Source organism: Nannospalax galili, unplaced genomic scaffold (genome assembly GCF_000622305.1).
Source record: "Nannospalax galili isolate Female #2095 unplaced genomic scaffold, S.galili_v1.0 scaffold2280, whole genome shotgun sequence".
NCBI classification, from domain to species: domain Eukaryota; kingdom Metazoa; phylum Chordata; class Mammalia; order Rodentia; family Spalacidae; genus Nannospalax; species Nannospalax galili.
Genome location: NW_008346434.1, coordinates 866097 through 880950, shown reverse-complemented (window position 1 = coordinate 880950; position 14854 = coordinate 866097).

Here is a 14854-nt window from a genome sequence, read left to right as displayed (position 1 = left end):
CTGTAGATGCTCTCATCCCATGCAACACAATCATTCACAAAAATGGACAGAACTTACAGCTCCTGCCTATAACCCCAGCTGCTCAGGAGGCAGAGGTAGGAGAATCCCAAGTTCAGGAACAGGCTAGGCTATAGAGTGAGTTTAAGGCCAGCCTGGGCAACTTAGTGAGACCCTGCCTTTAAAAAAAAAAACAAAGAGTAGGAGCTGTAGGTCAGTGATTGAGTGATTGAGTTATCATGCATGAGGTGCTGGGTTTGATCCTCAGCATGACTTCCACACAAAAAGGGAATTACTGATTTCTTTGGAGTTTGTTTGTTCTTCTCCCTTCCCGTGGTTGCTCAGGCCTCCAGGTAAGGTGCAGTAATGTGCAGTGACAGTGACAGTCTTTCCCTACTCCAGATCTCAGCAGCACTTTAGAATAATCCCACTGGTCACATCTGCCATTATTTCTTATCAGACAGATGAAGTTCCTTTATACTCCTAGAAAAGGCTTTTATTTATCTCCAATTTTATGGAATGCTTTTTCTACAGATACCGAGGTAATCCTGTTTTCTCCTGTACTGACCTTTCTTGTTCTCATTTTTCATAGTATCTCCAGGTTTATATTCTCTGGAAGAATTTGTGTTACAATAGAGTCATCTCTTCCTTAAATTTTTGATAGCATTAATTCATAATGTCATCTAGACTTTGCTTTGTGGAAAAGATTTTGAATATGAACCTAATTTCTGTAATAGGTATAAGATTATCAAATTTTCCTCTTTTCCATCTGTCTTTGCTTTTACTAAATTATATTTTCCTAGGAATTTGTTCCATCTAAAGTTTCAAATTTACTGACAGAGTTGTTCAACATAATAATGCTCTCTTATTTTCTCTTTAAGCTTGAACTTGTACCTTTTCTCTTTTTGTCAGTAAGTCTGTCCAGAGGAAGAAGATGACTGATGATGTTGACAGACACAAGGATGAAGGAGCAATGGGTACTGAACCTGGAGCTTCATGCATTCTAGGCCTGTACTTTGCCACTGAGCCACATCCTCAGCCCAGGAGTATTAATTAAAAAATTGTAGATGTTATTACACTTATTTATTTAGTATGTGCATATGCTTGTGGGGGGAGGGAGAGCACACCACATGTGTAGAGATCAGAGGATAACTTACTGTAGTAGGTTCTCTCCTTCTACCATTTGAGTCCCAGGAATCAAACTCGGGTCTTCAGGGTTGGCAGCAGACACCCTCAACCCACTGAGCCATCTTGTTGGCCCTACTAATTTTTAAAATCAACCATTCCAAATAACTAACTTTGAGGAGGTACTGCTAATACTACAGGGCTTCTTTTTGAAGTGATGAAAAAATTTAAATGACACAGTGATGTTCAAACAATTATGTGAGTATTCTAAAGCCACAGAACTATGCATGTCAAAAAGACAGATTTTATGTATGTGAATTGTCTCAGTAAAGTTTATGTATATAATATATGTGTAAATCACATGACTGTTATAATCTGTCCATGTAGGAGTGAGGTTTGAAATATTTGCCTACCTCAGATCTTCCAGTAATGCTGGGCTTGCCTTCATTTTTGTTCACCGTAAATGTCTTTGCATCATATAGGATGTGAATATGTCTCTCGAAAGTTCATGTGTTGGAAATTTAACTCCCTAATTCTCATGCTACTGGTGTTTGAAGAAGGGGGTCCCTGGGAAAATGATTAAGATTAGGTGAGGTTATGAGGATGAGACCCCAGGGGAATTAGTGGCTTCACGAAAAGAGGAACAGAAAAGCCAGAGAGAACAAACTTGCTGAGTCTCACCATATGATGTTTTCTATCATGTTACAACACAGCAAGAAGGGCCTCCCCAGGTTCCCATGTAATACTCTCAGACCAATCTCCAGAGCATGAACCAACTAAACCTCAGTTCTCTAGAAATTACTCTATATCAGGCATTTTGTTATAGCAAAAGAAGAATAAACTAAGATATTGAAAACTTGACCATATTATTTATAGCATTCTTGGGAAGGCTAGAATCCTTACTATATCATCTTTAAAACTTTCATATTTTAAATGATGACTGTTAATAATCTTCAAAAAACACTGGTACATGTTCTGTCCATAGAAACCAAGCCATCCTAAGGAAAGTAGGTCACAGAACACAATCCAGTGCAAACTTGGCATCAGATGACCTAGCGTTTCTTTCTCCACATAATCGCGATGTTCTAATCAGTCTTTGACTCTGACCTTTTCAGCAGTGGGCAGTCTATTATTACTTAGTGGCTGCTGAATCGAGAGTCAACATTTTGAAAGCTAAAGAATGCCCATCTTTCAAAATCTTTTGGCTTATGAAAAGCTGAGCCGAGCAAAAAGCTCTTGCCAATATTCAGCGTCTTCGTGCATATGAACTAAACCACAAACACGACACAATTAGAGCATAAAAAATAGAGATTGTTTGTCTATTCTTCATGTTAATAGATTTAAATACACTAAATGTATAGAAACACATTTTAAAAAGTGAGAGAATTGTAAGTTCTAGGTCAATCTGGAAAACAAAGGCAAAATAGCAAGACCTCCAAAATAGAAAACACAAACAAGAAACAAAGGAGGTGGGGGTGCTGCTGTGAGGTGTAGGGAGTGCTGTGGTCTCAGAAAGCACAGAGATTTTCCTAGTTCTCAAAATATGCTGTTTTTCTTTATGGATACTAAACAAACAAAAAAACTGAATCCAAATTTTAAAAATCCATCCGTTTAAAAATTAATCAGATATGACTATAACTTAACACTTTTTTGCAAAAATGTATGTTTATCTGTTTGTACTAATCAAGTTAAGGATAGTTTTCTTTCTGCAAAGAGTAATCATTTATATTAGCAGTGTAGAGTGTTAACAATATCACTTAATTACCTGTTTTTCTGATATTTTCCCTGTTTCACTTTAAATTTATTTGCATTTATTGTGTGTGTGTGTGTGTGTGTGTGTGTGTGTACATGCACATATGCAGCAGCACATATGCCACCATGTACATGTGGAGGTCAGAGGACAACCCATAGTATCAAACTTCTGGGGACTGAGCTCAGGTCGACAGTCTGGTTTGGCAACAAGCGACTCTATCTACTGATCCATCTCACTGGTGCTTTTTCCACCTTTCTAATACACCCAAAGTTCTTTCTTTTTTAAAAACTTAGCTAGTTAGTTAGTTAGTTAGTTGTATAACTGCTTTGCCTGAATGGATGTAAGTGTAGTCAGGTTGTACAATGCCTGCAGAGGCCAGAAGAGGGTGCTGGAGCCCTGGAACGGGAGTTAGGATGGTTGTTAGCTGCTATGTGGGTGCTGGGAACTGAACCTGTGTCTTCTGCAAGAGCAGCCAGTGCTCTTACCTGCTGAGCCATCTCTCCAGCCCCACAAAGTTATTTCTTAATAATAACAAAAAATCTACAAGCATAAAGTACCAAGACATATTAGAAGCATTAGTATGAACCTTTGCTAGGAAAGGTGATTTAAAATCTTAAAAATGCATTTAGCGCTAATTTTACTTTTATGAAGGAATAGATATCTTTCACCTTTATGAAGGAATAGATAACTTCCACAAAATGCTTTATTCGATACTGTAATAAATTACTTCCTTGGAAAACTCTAAAATAGACTGTAGGGTTTTTAGGACTTTAACATCTTCTTTTCATGAGAATGAAAATCAAGTGCAGAAGGCTTAATGTGCAGGTGCATGTGGACAAATGGAAACCAAAAATATATATATAATTTTAGAATCAGTGATCTATGTTATTTAAATAATCTTTGCTGTTAGAGGCTAAAACACTGTGAGAAAATGCAGGTGTGAAAATGGTTATTCAAGATTCATTCCTTTCAAAAAGAGTTTTCATTTTTATTTGTTCATTTTGTATGCAGAGGTCAAAGAACAATTTGCAGGATTCAGTTCTCTTTCCACAGTGTGAGTCTTGGGGATTGAACTTGGGTCATTAGGCTTGCTGGCAAGTACCTTTACCCTTTGAGCCATCTTCGTGCAGTCAGTGATCCACAGTAAAACTTAAAATCATCCCTGTTTATAGAAGACAAAGGATTTAAATATCTATTTTATAAATAATGCTTATGCTGGGCATGGTAGTGCACACCTTTAATCTCAGCACTTGTGAGGCAGAGGTAGGTAGATCTCTGTGAGATCAAGGTCAGCCTCGTCTACACAGTAAATTCTGAGCCAGTTGGAGCTACAATCATCTCCAAAAGAAAAGCCCCCCAAACAAAAAACTAGCTAAAAATATAAGTTAAAGCACAAACCCTTTAAATTAGAGCAGAAAAATTAAAAATATTGATAAGAACAGCTATTGGAGAGATGCTGAGTGTGGAGTAACAAACCACTATGATGTTGGTGAAATTATAAACTTGTACAAACTTTTAGAGGATAAGTTGGTTTTCCCTATAAAAATCTGAAATACACACATTTATAGCCTCGTAATTCCACTTCTACAGCCTAGGAATTCATCCTAATGAGACAGGTCAGGGCTGGAGAGATGGCACACTGGTTAAGAGTGTGTACTGCTCTTGTAGAGGACCCGAGTTCAGTTCGCAAAACGTATGTCTAGTGGCTCACAACACCTGTAACTCCAGCTCCAGAGAATGCGACATCCTTGGCCTCCTGGGCACCTCACTCACATGCACATACCCATACAAACACACAGACATACACTTCTCTCTTTTTAAAGAGAGAAGCACATGAGAATGTGAAAATAAAGTTCTTGATGACATCACTGCCAACAGCATAAAATGAGGAATGACTTCAGCATCTATTGCTGTGACTGTGGAATGAATGAAGGTTCTGGAATAAGCTAGAACACTATAAGCATTAGCAGGCAGATAGATTTCCAATGTTCTGGCAATATTTTAACTTAAGAAGTAGATATAGAATATCCACTTATATCTAACTATATAATTGTACATGTTTTGCATTGTGATATTTTTAGATTATCATAGTACGGAAACACAAAGGTCAAAACACCAAGCACATGGACTCTCAAATTGGCAATGTGAGAAAACAGGAGGAAACTACACAGCTTCAGCTCCCAATTCTTCAGCATGCAACTACACCAAAAAACTCACTTATAGACTTTATATTTTATGGACTAGGCGATAGCTCAGTTGGTAAAGTACCTGCTGTGCAAACACAGGGACCTGAGTTCAGAGTCCCAGCACCCATGTAAACAGCTGACTGTGCAAGGCTGGAGGGTTGACTCAGCACTTCAGAACACTTGCTGCTTTTCAAAGGACCCTGGTTTGGTTCCCAACACCAACATGGCAGCTCACAATCACCTGTACCTCCAGTTCCAAGAATACCAACATCCTGTGCCGGCATCTATAAACACTGCATGTACATGGTGCACACTGCACATTCAGGAAAAGCATTCATACACATAAAATTAAAATTTAAAAAAGCAACCTGTGCATAGAGGTATGTACCTAGAACCCCAGTCTTGAGGATGGGACTGAGACGGGCAGATTCCTGGAGTTCACTGACCAGCCAGCCTAGCCAAATAGATGAGCTCCAGGTTCAGTGAGAGATTCTGTCTCAGAAAATAAAGATGGAAAGGGATTGAGGAAGACACTCAGCATCAACGTTGGGCCTCCACATGCACACTGCATGTGTTCACATACATACACAAGACTCCACACACATGCACAACCAACACACAGACCTAAAAATGCAAAAAAAGAAAAAATGAGTATACTTTAAGTATAATGACACATGGACACATGTGCATGAAAATGTCATGATAAAACTCATTGCTTTGTGTGATAGCCTACAAATTAATTTTAAAAAAAGCAAAAAAGAAATATACCTTATGCTGCCCAAGAGGAGAAAGGAAGTTGGATACGATTTGACTATAAAGTAAGGTCAGGCAATTTTAATGATGAAATAAATGCTAAAAAAAGTGGTTTAAGAAAACTTCACTTCAAAGATGGGAAAGAACTAATTTTATTATCATAGTGAACACCATAGACTTTATCTGTTTCTACCTAGAAACTCTATAAATACCTAAATTTGGCGGGGTTTGGTAGTGCACACCTTTAATCCCAGCACTCAGAAAACAGAGGCAGTGGATCTCTGTGAGATGGAAGCCAATCTGGTCTACATAGGGAGTTCCAGACCAGCTGGGGTTAAGGGAGATCGTGTCTCAAAAAAAAAAAAAAAAGATCCAGAAACAAACAAAAAAACAAGGTTACCGATTACCGAGATTCTTAATCGAATGGTGGGGGTCATAATATTGTGAGGAGGAGAGGGCAGAGCCGGGGGACAGGTAGGTATCAGTGGTGAGAAACTGAGAACGTTCCCCAAAATAAGTACCTGAATGTAATCTAAACTTTCAGCCACCAACATCCAGCCTCTCTGCCACACAAACAAAAAGGAATAAAATCAGAAAAGCAAATTGAAAGAGAAGCATCTGAGAACAACAGCAACAAAGGTTTCTTTTTAAAGGGGTTGGAGAAGAAGCCGAGATCTGTAACGTTCATCCTCCTATGACACAGGCTGCAGCAAAAGCGATATTGAGCAGTAACCTACGCATTCACACAGGAAATGAAGGAAAATGCTGTCGACTTGCTCCTATTTGGACTCCTCAGGAAGCTGAATAAAACTGAAATTTGAGTGCCTTGGAGCATGAACCCAAATGCAAAGTACAACTAAAGTTCCACCTTGAACTATTTACCGCACTCAAGTCAGACGTTTAGATTTTCTGCCTGTAGATTTTTCAAGGATGCTTTTTTGTTTTAGTCAATGAATGGACTCAGAATTCAGTCAATGAATATGCTTTTGAAATAATACTATTACTCATCAGCTATGTCAACAGTAGAGATAACAATTAATATAACTATTTCCTTAACTCAGCTTTTTAAGAAAAGATTTATGCATTTTTATGTGTATGTGTTTTTCCTGAACGTATGTATGTATAGTATGTGTGTGCCTGGTGTCTGGTGCTCAGCGAGACCATAAGAGGGTGCCTGAACCACCATGTGGGTGCTAGGAAGTGAACCTGGGTCCTCTGCCAGAGCAGCAAGTGCTCTTAACTGCTGTGCCATATCTCCAGCCCCTGAACTCCTCTTTTGGGTTTTAAAATATTTTATTTAATTTTATGTATATGAGTGTTTTACCTGCATGCATGTATGTGAGTGCATCATGTGTGTGCCTGGTGGCCATCCATGGAGGACGACAGATCCCCTGGAACTAAAGTAAAAGACAGCTGCCATGTGGGTGCTGGGAACAAACCCAGCTCCTCTAGAACAGCCAGAACTTTTAACCACTGAGCCATCTCTCCAGCCCTTGAACTCTGCTTTTTAAAGCAATATATTCTTTATCTACTCTTCCCTTCCAAAATCTCCTTCCCATGGGCAGATATAAACATCACCCCACCAAACAAACATTGAAATCTGCATGCCATATTCTATCAGTTCTGCATATAGAGGTGTGAAAACAACATCTTAGGGGCCAGAGAGATGGCTTGGTGGGTAAAGGTGCTTACCACCAAGCCAGACAACCTGAGTTTGATCCTTAGGACCTGCATGGTAAAAGGAGAGAACTGGCTCCACAAGTCTTCCTCTGAGCTCTACATATGCTATAGCACGCATGTGTCCACAAACACAACACACACACACACACACACACACACAACACGCTAAATCAATAAATGTTAAAAAAAAAAAAGAAAACAGCATTATAGACCCTAGAAATGGAGATGGAAAATAATCAAACTTGATGAGTAAAATATTAAATAATATACTTTATGAGACTTTAAAACGTTAGTAAAGAATATGATAAAAGCATAAGGAAGTGGGGAGCAACAGGCCAGCCCACTGCCTAGTTGTGTTACTATGTACAGATGATGCCTGACCCTCTGTTTTGTCCTATGTGGACCTACTGAGTAGTTGTGAGGAACTAGAAAAGGGTCTTTAGCAAATACAGAAGTCTATACAAAATCAGATTACCATGGACTATGTTCTTCTTGACATCAGTCAGTGTGCACCTGCAGTCACTTACAGAACATTGGACATAAAATTTGAGCTGAAATTTCTCTGGCCCTTATTTTATCTATAGAGGGGGAATAATGCCACATACACTTTCTTTGGTAGTGGCTAGCTCTTGTGGCAAATACAAAGGTTATAGAGATTTCTTAGGAATTTCTTTTTTACAGGGACTGGATGTGGCTCAGTGTTTAAAAGCACTGACTTCTCTTCCAAAGAACTTGGGTTCAATTCCCAACACCCACATGGCAGATAACAATGATCTATAACTCCAGTTCCAGGGTATCCAATGCCCTCTTCTGGCCTCTACAGGCTTTGCACAAATTGGGTACACTTACATCATGCAGGTAAGACATTCATACACATAAAATAAAAATAACAAACAATTTTTTAAAAAGAGAATTCCGGTGTGTGTGTGTGTGTGTGTGTGTGTGTGTGTGTGTGTGTGTGTGTGTGTGGTGTATGTACAGAATTGTGCACATGTGGGGATATGTGCATGTATTTGTATGTACATGCATATGGAAGCCAGAGATCAACATCAGGTGTCTTTGCTATCACCCTCCACTTTATTTTCTGAGACAGGGTCTCTTTCTGAACCTGGGGTTCACTGACTGACTAGCCTGGCTGGCCAATGAGCTCCAGGGATCTGCCTGAAAAGTGGAATGATTCTGGTTTGTGGATATTTTATCACTCTTTCCTCTCCTGTGGTGCAGGGGATTGAACCCAGGGTCTCACACACCTAGGCAAGCATTCTACCATTTAGTGACATTACCAGTCCTGTTGCCGTATTTTCAGTTTTGAAAACGAGTAAACTGAAGACTTTCAAATTTCAAATTTCACATGTAAGGATTCAGAAATCGCCTCTCCACTCTAACAGATAACGAGCTGAACAAATGAAAAATTGAACTCCTCTTAGGTCCATAAGAGAAGAAAGGCTGCGGGGCAACTGCTTATCCCTCACTTGGAAAGACAAGATAGACAGATCCAGAATCTCAAAATATCCCAGAGCGAAAACATCCAAGAGTATCTTCACTGTTCCAGATGTTCAAGGGCACCGTTCCTGCTTGTAGTACTTTGAATGAAAATGCCCCCGACAGACTCCAAGCATTTCAATGCTTGTCCCCAGTCGGTGGTGCTGTTAGTGGAGGTTTGGGACCTGTGGCCTTGCTGGAGGAAGCACTGGGGCCGGCTTTGAGAGCCCTTAGCCTTGAATTTCCAGTTCCACTCTCTCTGCTTGCTTTGTGTGTCTGAAGATACAAGGGCTCAGCTTTCTGCTCCAGCTACCTATTGGTGCCATGTTTCCCCATCATGATGCACTCTTAACCTCCTGGAGCTATAAGCCCAATAAATTCTTCCTTCTATAAATTGCCTTGGTCATGGTGTTTTATCATAGCAACAGAAAGTATCTAATACACTGCTCTCAGCTCTGACAGGCCCCTCTTAGATACACTGTCTCAAGACAGATAGCAAGGGCTATAAGCAAGCAATCCTGTCACCAGATGGGAAGTCAGAGAGTCTGGTCAAGCTGAGGCTTTGACAACTTGCCTTTCTCACAACTTGTGAGAATTCATCCACTAAAACAGTACCTCCCTTCCCAGGGCAAGACCTAAGGACCTTCCAAAAGAGCCACACCTCTTGAAGTTTCCACCACCTCACAATACCATCACCCTGGGGACCAATCCTCTAATATATTGACTGCAGTGCATACTAAAAGGGAAAGGCTGAGTCTGAGGTGACAAAGCAGGCATCAGAAACAGGCAGGGATGCTGGAATAATCATAAAGGGAACTTAAAACAACTGTAATGCAGACAGTACGGGCTCTGGTGAATAAATCACACAGGAGGGCACAGAGGAGTGACATAAGCAGAGATGGAAATCCTGAGAAAGAACTGAAAAGAAATTCTAGAAATCAGATAAGAGAAATTAAGAATGCCTTTGATGGGCTTATTAGTACTCTGGACATGACTGAGGTCAGACTCTCTGAGCCTTAGAAGGCATCAGTGGAAATCCCCAAAATTGAAGAGCAAAGAGAACAAAGACTGGGGTGGGGGGAGGTGCAGCACAGAGTTCACAATTGTGGGACAATCACACAGCCATAACTTCCCCGTAATGGAAATGCCAAGAAAAGACAAAAAGGAACTGCTATAAATTGAATGCTTTTGTCTCCTCAAAATTCATGTGTTGAACTTAGCTCTCACTGTGATGGTCCATGGAAGTGGCGATAGGATTAGTGTGCTTATAAAAGAGACCCCAGAGAGCTTTCTTGCCCCTGCAGCCATGTTCAAACAGATCATCTACGAATCAGGAAATGAGCCCCATCAGACACTGAATGGACCCAGGCCTTTCTTGCAGATTTCCCAGCAGCCTCCAGAACTAAAGAGACATGAATGTTGCCTATAAGTCATTCACTGTTTTAGTTTGTTGTTAGGGAGAAAGGTTTACTTCATCTCACACTTCCAGGTCACAGTTCATCACTGAGGGAAGTCAGGGCAGGAACTATAGGCAGAAGCTGGAGGCAAGAACTGTAGCAGAGACTAAGACCGTGCAGGAATGCTGCTTGGTGACTTGCTCTCCCTGGCTTGCTTAGCTAGCCAGGTTACCCAGGACTATCTGCCAAAGGATGGCATCACAGTGGACTGGACTCTCCTACAGCAATTGGCAGTTAAGAAAATGCCTTCATGGACATGCCACAGGCCAACTGGATGAAGGAAATTTCTCAGTTCTGGTTCCCTCTTCCTAAGTGTGTCAAGTTGGCAGCTGAAGCTAACCATGACACCTAGTCATTATCAACATCAGTAGTAATAGTAGAGGTGGAATGAACTAAGACAGAAATTGATATGCAGGAAGAAGATGCGTCAATAATGAATACTTAAAAATATGGAAGCACCTTTGGAGTGGGTAATGGGTAGAAGTTGGAGGAGTTTGGTAACACGTGTTAGAAAAAGCCTACATTTCTGGGATTAGACCTTCAAAAGAATTTCTGCTAAGGGCTCAGAAGAAAAGAGAGCTATAGGAAAATCCTCAGTCTTAGAGAAAACCAAAGTAATGCATATACAACTATACAACCATGGTAGAAATATGAACTGTCTTTGTGTTTCTTGGTGGTAGTGTTGTTTTAGGACAGGTTCTTTCTTTTTTTTTTTTTTGTCTTTTTGACACAGGGTCTCCTTGTGGCCCCAGCCGTCCTGGAACTCACTATGTAGACCAGGCTGACCTTGAACTCACAAAGATCTGCCTGCCTCTGCCTCCCAAGTGCTGGGATTAAAGGCATGCACCACCATGCCTGGCTTAGGACAGTAGAACAGGTTCTTACAATGTATGTAGCCTAGCCTAGTCTCAAACTTGCAATCCTCCTGCCTCAGCTGCTTCAGTGCTAGAATTACAGGCAGGCACCATCATGCCTGGCCAAGAAATATGGACTGTAATGGCCATTTTGATGAGGTCTTGGACAGGAACAAGAATATGTTATTGGAAAGCCATATATAAAGCCATCCTTGTTAGAATGTGGCAAAAAAAAAAAAAAAACGAGTTATTTGTATCCTAGTGCTTTATGGAAGAAAGAGTTTATAAACAATAAAATTGAATATTTGGCCAGGGAAGTTTCTAAGCAAAGTGCTGAGTATGTGGCTTGGCCTCCCTGGAGTACTTATTAGAAACTCAAGGAGGAAGAAACGACTTCAAGGTGGAATTAGCTGGCAAAAAGGAAGTCAAATTTATGAATTAAAAAATTCTTTGACTACAAATATCATAAAAGATGAGAGAACAAAGCTGGGTGTGGTGGCGCACGCCTTTAGTCCCAGCATCCAGGAATCAGAGGCAGGCGGATCTCTGTGAGTTCAAGGCCAGCCTGGTCTATATAGTGAGTTCCAGGCCAGCTGGGGCTACAGGGAGACCCTGTCTCAAAAAAAGAGAAAAGAAAAAAAGATGAGAAAACATAGTCAGGAGAGACTACTACTGACATGCCAAGCAACTATCTGATAAGGAGGTGAACATAGATTAACATCTCAACAGAATCCAGGAGTTGCTTTTGAAGACAAGGGAGAGATGACACCAAGGACTATTCAGAAACCATTGGGACTATATTTCCTATCACAGGCCCAAAGTGCAATTCAGGAGACAAAGGAGGTTTAAAACATAGAGCCACATCTCTCATCCTGGTGGGCAAAGATATCCCAGTCCAGTGCCTTATGGTTTGGGTTCCCATAGAGAGCTATGAAAGGATCGGTGCCAGCAAAGCCGTAAAGACATGAGTCCTCCAGTGAGATTTCAAAAATGGGACTTTAGCAGGATCATGAGCATAGGACCCCCCCCCCCAAAGAGAGCTGCGAAGCCCTCGGCTTGAAGAGCCACAGCAAGAGGAGGACCATGACACTGGCTCCAGCTAGGACAAGTCCATTGGAGTCGATGAGTTGGGACCACCCCCATCACCTCAGAACCACCATCATGCAATTCCAGCCCAAGGGAGATGCAGAGTATGGGTTTCCAGCTTGGGGAAAATAGCAAGAGTAAAGCCACTGTAAAAGTTCTGAAACAGCCACAGGGATGTGACGCCATCCTGTGACAACTGTGGGTTTGAGAACACAGTGGTATGGAGCCTGAAAGCAGAGCAGTAAAGATTACTCTTGACCCTAGGTTTTGCCTGTCCTCAGACTTCATTTCGTTCTTGTCTATTTGGCCTTTTTGGAATGGAAGTAGCCATTTTGTCTGCCCCTCATTGTATTATGCAAGCTCATAGCATGCTTGGTTTCCCAGGTTCATATTAGGAAAGAAATTGACTCAGGATGAATTGTACATTAGCTGGCACTGGTTTAGATGGTATTTAGATGAGTCTTTCACTTAGACTTGCAGGAGTGTTCAACCTTTTCACAACACAACAGAGTGTTGTCATCCACAAACTATATTCAAGAACCACACAATCAAGTTCAGGAAAAAAAAAAATCACTTATTTTTTTGGTGCTGTGGATGGAAGCCAGGGTATTGTGCATGTTATACAAGTGCTCTACCACTGAGCTACATCCCCAGTTCCCAAATCTATTTTAAGTTTATGATTTTGTGTTAAGCTATGTTCATAACTATCCTTGGCCAAATGCAAACTCATGTGGCTCACGGGCTACAGAATGGACATACCTGAAATAATGAATTAAGTTAATAATGAAGTAATTTAAGACTCTCAGGGATATTTATTGAAATCAGTGTATTTTGCATATAAGAAAGATATGTATTTAGGAAGGTCAGAAGTGGGATAGACAGACTTTTTTTCCTTTTAGAATTTTTATGTTGAAATCTAACCTTCAATGGGGTGATATTTGTATGTGGGCTTTGAGGACGTGATTAGGTTACAAGGGCAGAACCCTCATGAATGGGATCTCCTGAGCCCTCATAAAGGCGGAGCGGGGATCTCCCATAGGAGAGACCCTGAGATTGCCATCATTCCTCTGTTAAATGAGGACACACTGAGGAGTTGGCTGCTTATAAACCAGGCCCTCACCAGACAACAAATCTGCTGGCTTCCTGTTCTTGGACTTTTCAGCCTCCAGAACTGTGAGAGGAAAGAGTTAGCTAGTTATAAGCCACTCAGTGTACAATATTTTGGTACAGCTTCCCAAATGGACTAAACTAGGAGTAAAAGTAAAATCCGAAGAGTAATGACTGAAAGTTTCTCCCATAAATGTCAGACATTCAACCGCAGGTTCAGATATTTCAAGAACATTGGGCAGGTTAGATGCAAAACTCAATCAATCATCAAAAATAAAACCAAGACAAAACAAATCCACTACACGTCCTATATTTTCAAACTGACAGGAAATGAAAAATAAAGAAAAAAATCTAAAAGAAGTCAGAAAAAAAAACACACTTTACTTTTAGAGAAGCAAAGCTATTCCATCCAAAAACCTCACAGCCACAATAGAGTGAAATATTTACAGTGCTGAGAGAAAAGAAAAACAAAATCAAATCAACCAGCCAAACAACAACAAAATTCCATGCCAACCTATTTTCTATATCTTGAAAATTTTTTATACAAAAGTAAAGAAAAAAGTTTTTTCTTAGGCAAAAAAAAAAAACCTAAAGGAATTTACTATCAGTAAATCTGCCTTAGAAAAAGTTCTATATTTACATTATACAGAAGAGGATAATACTATTGGGGAGAAATTCATATTTACATAAATAAAAGCATCAAGGAAGGAGTGTATACATAAAATTTTTTTTTAAAAATTTCAAATAATTATAGCAAAATGCATCTGATTATATATGCTAATGTATGCCATTATGTAAGTAGAAAAAATGACAATAATGACACAGAGATGAGATGAAGGAATCAGGATTATTTTGTTGTTTAAGGTGATCCTGCTACCCACAAAGCAGTGTACTTTTATTTAAAAGTATGATTAATTTCAGATATATTTTGCAAACTCTATGGCAAACTCTATGGCAACCGCTACAAGGAGGAAGAGAAGGTAAAACTACACAGTGCTCAATCAAAACCACAAAAGTGGGACCTAGAGACATGGCTCAGTGGTTAAGAGCACTGACGGCTCTTCCAGAGATCCCTGGTTTGATTTCCAGCACCCACATGGCAGGTAACAACCATCCATCCAGTTCCAGGGCATCCAACACCCTCTTCTGACCTCCGTGGGCACTACACAACACAGGTGCACTTACACACATGCAGGCAATGCACTCAAACACAGAAAACAAAAATAAATAAATCTTTTTGCAAAAACATTTTAAAACCGCAAAAAGAAGCTAGATAGAGTGACCCTTGTTTACAATGCCAGCACTTGAGAGACTGAGGCAGGAGGATTGTTGTGAATTGGAGGTCAGTCAACGGCAGAGATCGTCTAATAACAA